We start from the raw sequence: 12,500 nt of genomic DNA, 5'->3' as shown, positions 1-12,500 counted from the left end.
AAGGCAATTTGCTACCAACTCAGGTGTGCCAACCCTTCCGGTCATTTGCTTGCGTTATTCTCAACGGTTGCAGGATTCCAATTACTGACTGCAGCTGTAAAAAATTTCTATTTTGAAAAATATTAAGTGTATAGCACTGGTAGGAGGATATATAGGTTATGGATATGCATACTTATTTACGTTAATATTAACGACACACACACACATATATATATATGTATATATATATATATATATATATATATGAATATTCCTATGAATTTACGCATATATAAATGGAGTTTCTCTATGGGTCTAGTATGTGATGGCAGGCAAATTCGATATAAAAAAGTTATGAAAATATATATACATACATATATATATATATATATATATATCAATGTATGTATGTATATATACTGTATGTATATATATATACATATATGTATATATATATATATATATATATACACACACACTTGTGTACTTGCACACACACACGCAAACATATATACATACACACACACACACTTACATATATATATATATATATATATATTACACTATGAAAAAAGGTGTGGGAGGAGATGATGATGATAATGCACTGTTTGTACAGTACATATAGGCCTATAGATACATTACATATGCATGAATAAATTCATATAGATATTCTATGCACATGTATACATATAATGTTTGTGTGTATATATATATATATATATATATATATATATGCAGTATATCCACAAACCATTATAACGATGCAATTCAATTAAGATGGATAAGAACGTTAAGGCTTGTCAAGCAAACCCACCAAACGCGAATGTTTACAAACCCCAACTCCGGAAAAAAAAAAAAAAGAAAAAAAAAACTAAAAATGGTGTATTCAAGATTTCGCTTTTTTACTTATTTCTTAATAACTCTCTACTGACAGCACTTTCGTAGCTGATATTATTATTATTATTATTATTATTATCATTATTTGCTAACCTCCAACCCTAGTTGGAAAAGCAGGATGTTATAAGCCCAGGGGCCCCAACAAGGAAAATAACCCAGTGAGGAAAGGAAACAAGGAAAAATAAAATATGTCATTATAGAACAAGAGTTTACAGCAAATTCAACAGAATACAACATAAAAAATAATCTGTTGAATATGATAGCAACATTTAATTGGCTGATATTGAAAGGCATTCCACCTATCTTGATGTCAATCAGAATATCTTTATTGATTAGATAATTTTTCCTTGATCTTATGAAAAGATATTCAAAGGAAACTTATTCTTACTTCTTTATTGTTAAGCCTTTAATAATAGATGAATGTCCAATATTCTCCATTATTCCACAGCCTCTGTACCATGGCCTTCCGCTGTCTTGGGTTAAAGTTCTCTTGCTTGTGGGTACACTCAGGCATACTATTCCATCTTAGTTCTCTTCCTTTTGTTTTGTTAAAATTATTACAGTTTATAAAGGACATATATATATATATTTTAATGTTGTTACTGTTCTTAAATTATTTCATTTTTCCTTGTTTCCTTTCCTCACTGGGCTATTTTACCTGTTGGAGCCCCTGGGCTTATAGCATCATGCTTTTCCAACTAGGGGTGTAGCTTAGCAAGTTATTATAATAATAATAATGTTATAGACTCTAAAAATACTTTATAAAATGACAATTAAGTTACTGAACGAGGCTTGTTAAGTCCTTTTTGATAACCTCTCTTCCTGGTGATCGCCAGACGAGGGTTCGAATTCCGCTCAAACTCGTTAGTTCCTTTGGTATCTGCAACCTTACAATCCTTGTGAGTTAAGGGGGGGGGGGGTGGTTTTTGGGATCCTATAGGTCTATCTGCTGAGTCATCAGTAGCCATTGCCTGGCCCTCCCTGGTCCTAGCTTGGGTGGAGAGGGGACTTGGGCGCTGATCATGTGATGTATGGTCAGTCTTAGGGTATTATCCTCCTTGCTAGAGCAATATCACTGTCCCTTTCCTCTGCCATTCATGAACGGCCTTTAAATCTTTAAACAAGGTCATTTAGTGATAAAGTTTACTATCACAAAAATCACTGTTTAAAGGTCACTCATGAATGGCAGAGACAAGGTACAGTGACAATGCCCTATCAAGCAGGATAATGCTCTAGAGACTGACCATATACTTGCACTCTCAAGCTAGGACCAGGGAGGGCCAGGCAATGGCTGCTGATGGCTCAGCAGATAGACCTTTAGGCTCACCCGAACCACCCATCCTTAGCTCACAAGGATGGTGAGGTTGCAGCTACCAAAGGAACTAAGACGAGTTTGATGGGGACCCCAGTCTGGCAATCACCAGTCAGGGACGTTACCACATCGGCCACCACAACCCTATACACTGACCATATACACTTATGATCAGCGACCAAGGCCCCTCTCCACTCAAGCTAGGACCAGGGCGGGCCAGGCAATGGCTGCTGATAACTCGCAGGTAGATCTATAGGCTCCCTCAAACAACCCATTCTTAGCTTACAAGGATGGTGAAGTTGTAGACACTGCTAGAAACTATCGAGCACGAGCGGGGCTCGAACACCGGTCCAGCCTATCGCCAGGAACGTTTCCAATAGGCTACAAAAATACTTAAATAACAAATTTGTGATTAGCCTGGTACAGTATATTGGGGATGCACAGAGGGTAAACAAAATATTGGTACAGAATTTAACGTGTTAATAACACGGATAAAACTGTATCTAACTAGAGGAGCACTCAGTAGAGCGCAGACCTCCGCCGTGGCAGCTTATTTCTCGACTTTTGCTCAACACAACCTTGACCTTTAACATTAACATATACTAATTGGTGTGGATTTTCATACACTCAAAAATGAACCAAGTTTGAAATCTGTCACAACGATGCCCAAAGTTATGGCTGATTACGTGGAATGGACATTTTGCTTGACCATGACCTTGACCTTCCAAAATCTAATCATTTCCACCTTGTTTACATAACAGTTAATCCCAGCAAGTTTCATTACTCTACGATTAAAATTGTGGCCAGGAAGCTGTTCACAAACACACACACAAACAAGGGGTAAAACATAACTTCCTTCCAACGTCGTTGGGGGAAGTAATAATAACAATAATAAAGTTTACGAAATAAAAGTGAAAATCTCTCGAAGGATGATGAAAAATGGTGTTGTGGGTAGACTCATTTTTCAACAAGGGACACTCCACATATTAGACCTCTCTCTACCTGTTGCCACCTTCTCCAACTTTCCTTCTATAAGCGAATTTCTTGGTTGGTTGGTGAATAGTTCCTTTAACTTTTAGGGTTTTTAGATCAAGAGATCTTCTCTCCACTAAAATGCTATTTCGTCTAAAATAGAAATATTCAAATAAGCACCATTTTCATAATAAGATTCATAGGGACGTAAAATGCTTCAATACTTCACCAGCCAAGATGAAAAATATTCATAAAGCAAGAGACGTTGACGAGATTCTATTGGAAACTGGCGAATTTCCGAGAGAGAGAGAGAGAGAGAGAGAGAGAGAGAGAGAGAGAGAGAGAGAGAATGCACATAATTAAATGGTAACTGTTAACATTATGAGAAGAAGAAGAAGAAGAATAAGAAGAGAGAGAGAGAGAGAGAGAGAGAGAGAGAGAGAGAGAGAGAGAATGCACATAATTAAATGGTAACTGTTGACATTATGAGAAGAAGAAGAAGAAGAAGAAGAAGAAGAAGAAGAAGAAGAAGAAGAAGAGAGAGAGAGAGAGAGAGAGAGAGAGAGAGAGAGAGAGAGAGAAATTGCACATAATTAAATTGTAACTGTTGAAATTATGAGAGAGAGAGAGAGAGAGAGAGAGAGAGAGAGAGAAATTGCACGTAATTAAATGGTAACTGTTGACATTATGAGAAGAGAGAGAGAGAGAGAGAGAGAGAGAGAGAGAGAGAGAGAGAGACTACGTAAAAATAATCATAAAAGAGACATTGACGAGAGTCCATAGGCAACTGGCGAATTTCTTCTTCTTCCTCTTCTTCTTCTTCTTCTTCTTCTTCTTCTTCTTCTTCTTCTTCTTCTTCTTCGAGAGAGAGAGAGAGAGAGAGAGAGAGAGAGAGAGAGAAACCTGTTGCTGGCCCCTCAAAGCAGCTTTACCTGTTTGCTTTCTTGGTTCCACAAACAGGAAGTACATAAAAGCACCTTTTACGCCCACCTGAAGGCAAACAGCCTTAATGAAAAGTTTGATGTGTTCCAAATTTTATGAAAAAATGTGTAATATACACATACTTTTACATTATTATTATTATTATTATTATTATTATTATTATTATTATTATTATTATTATTATTATTATTATTATTATTATTATTATTACTTGCTAAGCTACAACCCTCGTTGGAAAAGCAGGATGCTATAAGCCCATGGGCTCCAACAGGGAAAATAGCCCAGTAAGGAAAGGAACCAGGAAAAATAAAATATTTTAAGAACAGTAACAACATTACAAAAAATATTTCCTATATAAACCATAACAACCTTAACAAAACAAGTGGAAGAGAAATAAGATAGATTAGTGTGCCTCAGTCTACCCTCAAGCAAGATAACTCTAACCCAAGACAGTGGAAGGCCATGGTACAGAGGCTATGGCACTACCCAAGACTAGAGGAGAATGATTTGATTTTGGAGTGTCCTTCTCCTAGAAGAGCTGTTTACCATAGCTAAAGAGTCTCTTCTATCCTTAAATTATATTTTCCTATACAGGATGTACAGATTTTGCAATGTACAGTACATATGCTTACGCATGTATATGAAGGTCAAATTGTCTTTCCTATACATGCATGATGTACATTATACATATTGTGCTTACACTTGAAATACTTATCAGTTAGGACGTACAGGTGGATACAGGAATTTCTGGCACACCTGGTAGGCGTGGCTACACAAAGGAACTCACGGTGCAGTAAGGTAAGTGGGGGCACTTCCTAAGATGGGGTGTGCCATTGACTCCTGCGTCCAACTGTACGTTCTTAACGAAACAGAAAGATCATTTATAAGTTAACATATTAAAAGTATTACTGTAAATTTATTTCTATTTCAGAACTGTAACAGACATGATACCCAGTTTTCACGGACACTCAGTGTTGTATTAAGACATTTCATGGCGAGAGAGAGAGAGAGAGAGAGAGAGAGAGAGAGAGAGAGAGAGAGAATGTAGTTTCATTGGGATAGATATAACCTTTCTGATATCTTGTCAAATCCGTTTTATTCATAGGGAAGATGTTTATATTGGTGTGAAATATGATAATATGAAGCCAGTTTCACGATTTAAGAAATATGATTTAGTGTAACCTTGCCAGGAGTGAAACCAATTGGGAAGCAATCACAGGGTTAAGACTTTAGTCTTAGGGTTAGTAGATCCTTGGATGAGCTAAGAATATGACAGTCTAAGGGGGTGGGGGGGGGGGGTGTCACACCGGATGGTAAGCATTTACTCAACCTTTTTTGACTCGCAGGGGTGCCCATTTAGCTCGGAAAAGTTTCCTGATCGCTGATTGGTTGGGCAAGATAATTTTAACCAATCAGTTATTAAGAAAATTTTCCGAGCTAGAAGGGCATCCCTATGAGTCAGTGCAAATGCACCTCAGTAAAAGGAAATGAGTATTGGTAAGGATACAGCTCCTAGGTTAGGTTAGGTGGAGAACCTAAGATCTGATAGTGTTCTTACGTTTGTTTTCCTTTTAAATTTTTCAATCATAACTATAAAGAACTACAACAAAGGCTGAAGAGAGAGAGAGAGAGAGAGAGAGAGAGAGAGAGAGAGAGAGAGAGTTATTACTCACTAAAATCTTATTCAAAAGAAAAATTACTCAGTATACCAAACATGGCAACCACCCAACATACAGTAATGCAAACAGTCACTGAATATTTGTTTTCAAGTTTTTTATCAATTAAAAACAACTTCCAATTATTTCCTCTATAATAAATCAAGCCTCTTTCATAAAAGTTTCAATTGGTATTCAACGGATGGTGTAAATGATAATAAATAAACTTATAAGTAAAATAATTTGTCATCTACATTACATACATACATACGAGTACACACACACACCTATATATATATATATATATATACATATATATATATATATATATATATACATATACATATATATATATATATATATACACACAGACACACACACACCAACAACATCCAACACTTCTTCCACATGGTACACAAAATGACATTCACCAATTTTAAACGTGGCGGAAACGTATCAAAACCTTGCATTATGAAAACACACCGAACAAGAGGCAAAAGACGAACGTGAAACCCTAAAGATAATGTTAAAAAAGAGGATTTTTTTACTCCGCACGAAACCTCTGGAGTGTTTCTGCATGGCTCGCGAGACTCCTTGGAATTCTAAACTTAAATTATCCTCGAGTGGTCAGAGGTCTGTCCCGACTCTTAAGGAGCTTTTGGAATCAGGTCATCTTCCACGGGCCTGAGGTTAAACGTGGTAACAAGAAGAAGAAGAAGAAGAAGAAGAAGAAGAAGAAGAAGAAAATAGAATTGAAGAAGAAAAATTAGTGGAAGAAGATAAGGAAATTGGAGACGAGAAAATGAGTACAAACAAGATATATGAGAACATGAATAAGAGGGAATTGATGAAGAGAATAAGAGAGGAAAGGGAAAAAAAGAAGAATAAAAGTGAATTGAAGAAGAGAATATAAAAAGAGACAAGAAAAAGAAAATGAAGAAGAAAAGGGAATTCAAGAAGAAGAAAAGGGAACTCAAGAAGAGAAAGGGGTGAACACCAAAAGAAGAAGATAAAGAATAAAAAGGTAAATTAAGAAGAAGAAGAAGAAGAAGAAGAAGAAGAAGAAGAAGAAGAAGAAGAAGAAGAAGAAAATGAGGTAGAGAATATGAGAGGACACAAGAAGAAGAAGAAGAAGAAGAAGAAGAAGAAGCAGTAGCAGAAATAAAAAAGAAAAGAAAATGGAATTCAAGAAGAGAAATGGAAGGACACAAGAAGAAGAAGAAGAAGAAAAAGAGGAGGAGTGAAGAAGAGAAACGATGTAATGATAACAGCAATAACAATGATAATAATTCTCCCTCCTTATATCACGATCACCTTTTCTCATGCTCAAAATAAAGGATGGATTTCTGAGAGTCAAAGCTACTTAGTCGGTCCATTTGAAATTTTCAGATGCAAGATTCAATATAGCTTCCTTCGTGAAGGAGACTAGTAGTATTAGTAGAGACTATTTAGCTAAGGTAAGCAGTAGTAGTAGTAGTAGTAGTAGTAGTAGAGACTCTTTAGCTATGATAAGTAGTAGGAGACTGGTAGTAGTAGTAGTAGAGACTCTTTAGCTATGGTAAGCAGTAGGAGACTGGTAGTAGTAGTAGTAGTAGAGACTCTTTAGCTATGGTAAGCAGTAAGACACTGGTAGTAGTATTAGTAGACAGTATTTAGCTAAGGTAAGCAGTAGGAGACGGGTAGTATCAGTAGTAGTAGTAGTAGTAGTAGTAGTAGTAGAGACTCTTTAGCTATGGTAAGCAGTAAGAGACTGGTAGTAGTATTAGTAGACAGTCTTTAGCTATGGTAAACAGTAGGAGACTGGTAGTAGTAGTAGTAGTAGTAGAGACTCTTTAGCTATGCTAAGCCGTAGGAGACTGGTAGCAGTAGTAGTAGTAGAGACCTTTTAGCTATGGTAAGCAGTAGGAGACTGGTAGAAGTAGCAGTAGTAGAGACTCTTTAGCTATGCTAAGCCGTACGAGACTGGTAACAGTAGTAGTAGTAGAGACTCTTTAGTTATGATAAACAACTCTTCTAGGAGGACACTCCCAAATCAAACCATTGTTCTCTAGTCTTGGGTAGTGCCATAGCCTCTGTACCATGGTCTTTCACTGTCTTGGAGTATAGTTCTCTTTCTCAGGCATATTATTCTATCATATTTCGCCTCCTCTTATTTTCTGAAGATTTTATAGTTTATATAAGAAAGATCTATCTTAATGTTATTGATCTTACAATATATTATTTCAGTTGTTCATTACTTCTCTTGCAGTTTATGCATTTCTTTTCTCACTGGGCTATTTTTCCCCGTTAGAGCCCTCTGGCTTATGGCATCCTGCTTTTCCAACTAGGGTTGTAGCTTAGCTAATAATAATAATAATAATAATAATAATAATAATAATAATAGAGAGTAGCAACAGTAGTAGTAGTAGTAGTAGTAGTAGTAGTAGTAGTAGTAGTAAGAAGAAGATTCTATTGTGAACTTAAATCAGAAGCCTCATTAAATATATTCTTAACAAGGCGTTCCTCAAAAAGAAAATCCTCGAGACAGTGTTTTTAACTTGTTTTTTCACTTCTTAGACAAATATATACTAACCGTTTACATTAAAAATAGGATATTATTATTATTATTATTATTATTAATATTATTACTACAATCGTATTTGGAATGGGAGGATGCTATAAACCCGATGGCTCCAACAGGGAAAAATAGCCCAGTGAGGAGAGGAAAAAAGGAAATAAGGAATATTACAATATACTGATTGTCTGGTGTCTTTTGTATCGATAGATCTTGTCTTATCGATACTTTTGGACCTTATGTATATTTTGGTGTTTTTTGTATCAATAAATCTTGTCTTATCGATATCTTTAGGACTTTACATCAATTATCTATATTTTGGCATCTTTTGTATCAATACTTTCCTGTCTTATCGATAATTTTTGGACCCTAAAATAATAAGATAATGATGTATATTTTGGTGCTTTGTGTATCGATATATCTTGTCTTATCGATATCTTTTGGACTTTCACAATAATGATCTATATTTTGGCGTCTTTTCTATCAATACTTTCCTGTCTTATCGATAATTTTTGGACCTACAATAATACAATAATGATGTATATTTTGGTGTCTTTTGTATAAATACATCTTGTCTTATCGATATATTTTGAACCTTACAATAATGATCTATATTTTAGCGTCTATTGTATCAAAACTTTCCTGTCTTACCGATATATTTTGAACCTCACAATAACGATACATCTCAACCACAAGAAATTTCCATCGACTTAAATAAAAGGAATTCTTAAACGAACAGATGTTTGATCCTACAGTTACCCCCTCCCCCTCTCTGTCCTTAAGTAAACAAGAAGAAGGCCTATAGCAAGAGGTTGACTTTCATTTGTTTACAGTCTTAAAGGTAAGAGGTTGAGATGCAGAAACTCCAGGGGCATTAAAGTCGATGGCTTAACTGAAGGAAAAATCTCTCTCGAGTGATATGTCAGATTTGTGGTATATGGAGCTTAAAATACTCAGAATCATAGGCTCTATCCGGTATCCGAAGATCACAGTTAGGATTTCGTTCTTAGATTTAATGGTAACTGAAGTATTTCGTTACTCGTCGCGCAGTAAGGATGTGACAGGGTGTACATCCTCAGAGCGAGGTGTGACAGAAATTCCTGTATACAACTGTACCTTCTTTTGGGAAGTATGTAAATGCAGATACAAACTACTGCAATTTGTCAATCCATCATTATTTTCTTCGTCATTCGTTTGTTGACAAATATTTACAAAGAGGTTTAGTGTTAGTAACACAGACAAGTGTGCAGTAAATTCTAAATATCAGGCCTCTTTCATGAGACTCAATTCTACATAGTACTCTGGAAGTTTTATTCCAGCTGTGACCAAGTTGTGGAATGATCTTCCTATTCGGGTAGTTGAATCGTTAGAAATTCAAACGTTGAAACTTACAGCAAATGTTTTTAGGCTGAACAAGCTGATATAAGTCTTTTTATATTTCATATATGATATATCTCTTTTAATGTTGTTAATGTTTTCAAAATATTATATATATGTATATATATATACATATATATACACACACACACCCATATATATATATATATATATACATATATATATACATACACACACACACACACATATATATATATATATATATATACATAACTAAGAATATATATGTATATATACGCACATATATATCTCCACACATGAATAAAAACAGACGGGAGTTGAAGGACATGTCTGGGGCCTTTGTCCTGCAGTGGACTAGCAACGGCTGATGATGATATATTCATTCAAAGTCCCTTTATTTTTGAGTGGGTGCATATCAATGTCTAAAATCTTGTTCACGAAACAACACTGAACACTCCAGTGTCAAACACTGATTTATTTCCTAACATACATATCTGCCTAGTACGGTACTATGCCTGGTATTTAGCGAAACAAATTTCAACCGATAAACAACAAACCAGTGCTATTAATACTAGGGAGTTAACGATTTGTTATAAACATGTTCTCGGTAAGAAGATTGAAACATAAACAACTTTGTTCCACTGTTTTGACATCCACGGTCTGATGTATTCAACTGAATGTTTACATTTTCAGGTTATATATATATATATATATATATATACACACAACAAAACAAATATTGCTGTTTCTAGCTCCACTGTAGAAGGCCTCAGACATGTCCTTATTCAGGTTTGGCCAGCTTTTATCACCACTTGGCCAACTGCAGATTGATGATGGTGGGAGACTTTTGTCTGAACATTCACAGTAAACTAACCTAGTATGGGTGGCCCTGACTAGCATAGCTTTACTAACCATGGCGATATGCAAACTCAGAAACGGATATGTACTATATATAACCACTAACACTTGTGATTTTAATCAATATAAATATCAAACACGATGGCATTTAAAATCAAATTTTACCTTTGAAAAGCGGTTATCATAAATGAATTTCCAGTGGATATACATTCCCAAAGGTAGAATTCACACACACACATATAATATATATATATATATATATATACATATATATATATATATATATATGTATAATATATATATATATATATATATATAAATATATATATATATATATATATATACCTATTAATGTAATGAAGACCCGAATGCTCTTATAAAAATATCTCTTATTCAAAAAAAAACATTTAAAGAGTTCAGATAAAAATATGAGTTTGTAAGGTTCCAAACATGCACGAGTGCTTGTGAATGCAAGTCTGCAAATACCCGGTATGATTACCTGTCATCGTGATAGCGTGTTGCAATTAAGGAGGGCAAAATTGCAAAAGCTTCCAATACCCTTTCGAATTTTCCTCCTGGTTCCAGGTGACGAAATTTTGGAAAGGAAACCCAAATGAGAAAAATTTGGATCTTGCTATATTCTTGGTAAGTATTTTCTAAAGTATATTCTAGAAACCAGTGAGGAAATTCTCAATTTTATTCTTACTTTACAATAAATTCTAGAAAACATTGAGGAGATTCGTAACTTTTTTCTTACTTTACACTTGCTGAGAATAAAAAATATATTTCTAAAATAAATTCTAGGAAACAATGAGGAAATACCATTTTTTTTCTTACTTGACACTTATGGAGATTGTTTTCTAAAATAAATTCCAGAAACCAATGAGTAAATTCGCAGAATTCTTTTCTTACTTTACACCTGTGGAGAATGTTTTCTAAAATAATTCTAGAAAACAGAAGGCATATTCCCAAATTTCTTTTCATACCTTACACTTAAGGGTTTAAAGGTTTAAAGGCAGTTCATGAATGGCAGGGACAAGGGACAGTGACATTGCCCTATCAAGCAGGACAATACCCTAAAGACTAACCATATATACATATGATCAGCGCCCAAGCCTCCTCTCCACCCAAGCTGGGACCAAGGAGGGCCAGGCAATGGCTGCTAATGACTCAGCATATAGATCTCTACGCTCCCCCAAATCCCCCATCCTTGGCTAACAAGCATGGTGAGGTTGCAACGACCAAAGGAACCAACGAGTTTGAGCGGGACTCGAACCCCAGTCTGGCGTTTACCAATTAGGGACGTTACCACATCGGCCACAATAGTTTCTAAAATAAATTCTAGAAATATATATATATATATATATATGTATATATATATATATATATATATACATATATACATATATACATATATGTCTAATAATTGCATGCTAAAATCTTATGTAGCTTTGCACGCATGTTCCATTATAATGCAGGTGAGCAACAGGCAATGCCGGAAGGGACGTAGGTAGCCATTAGCCAAGTGACGAGCAAAATCCACTCCAAAATATATAGAAGAACATTTTAATACGGAAATTAAAAAGGACACCGAATGAATACTAAGAATGGAAGGAAGAAGATAATAGAGAGAGAGAGAGAGAGAGAGAGAGAGAGAGAGAGAGAGAGAGACTTATCAAAGAGAGAGAGAGAGAGATAAAAACTAATGAATAAAAGGTTTCATTAAATAATAACGTAGGAGTACCATTGGGACAGCTAAAAGGAATCTTGAGAGAGAGAGAGAGAGAGAGAGAGAGAGAGAGAGAGAGAGAGATAAAAACTAAAGAATAAAAGGTTTCATTAAATAATAACGTAGGAGTACCATTGGGACAGCTAAAAGGAATCTTGAGAGAGAGAGAGAGAGAGAGAGAGAGAGAGAGAGAGATAAAAACTAAAGAATAAAAGGTTTCATTAAATAATAACGTAGGAGTAC

The sequence above is a fragment of the Palaemon carinicauda genome, chromosome 24, assembly GCF_036898095.1.
Source record: "Palaemon carinicauda isolate YSFRI2023 chromosome 24, ASM3689809v2, whole genome shotgun sequence".
Lineage (NCBI taxonomy): Eukaryota > Metazoa > Arthropoda > Malacostraca > Decapoda > Palaemonidae > Palaemon > Palaemon carinicauda.
This window is presented reverse-complemented; position numbering follows the sequence as displayed.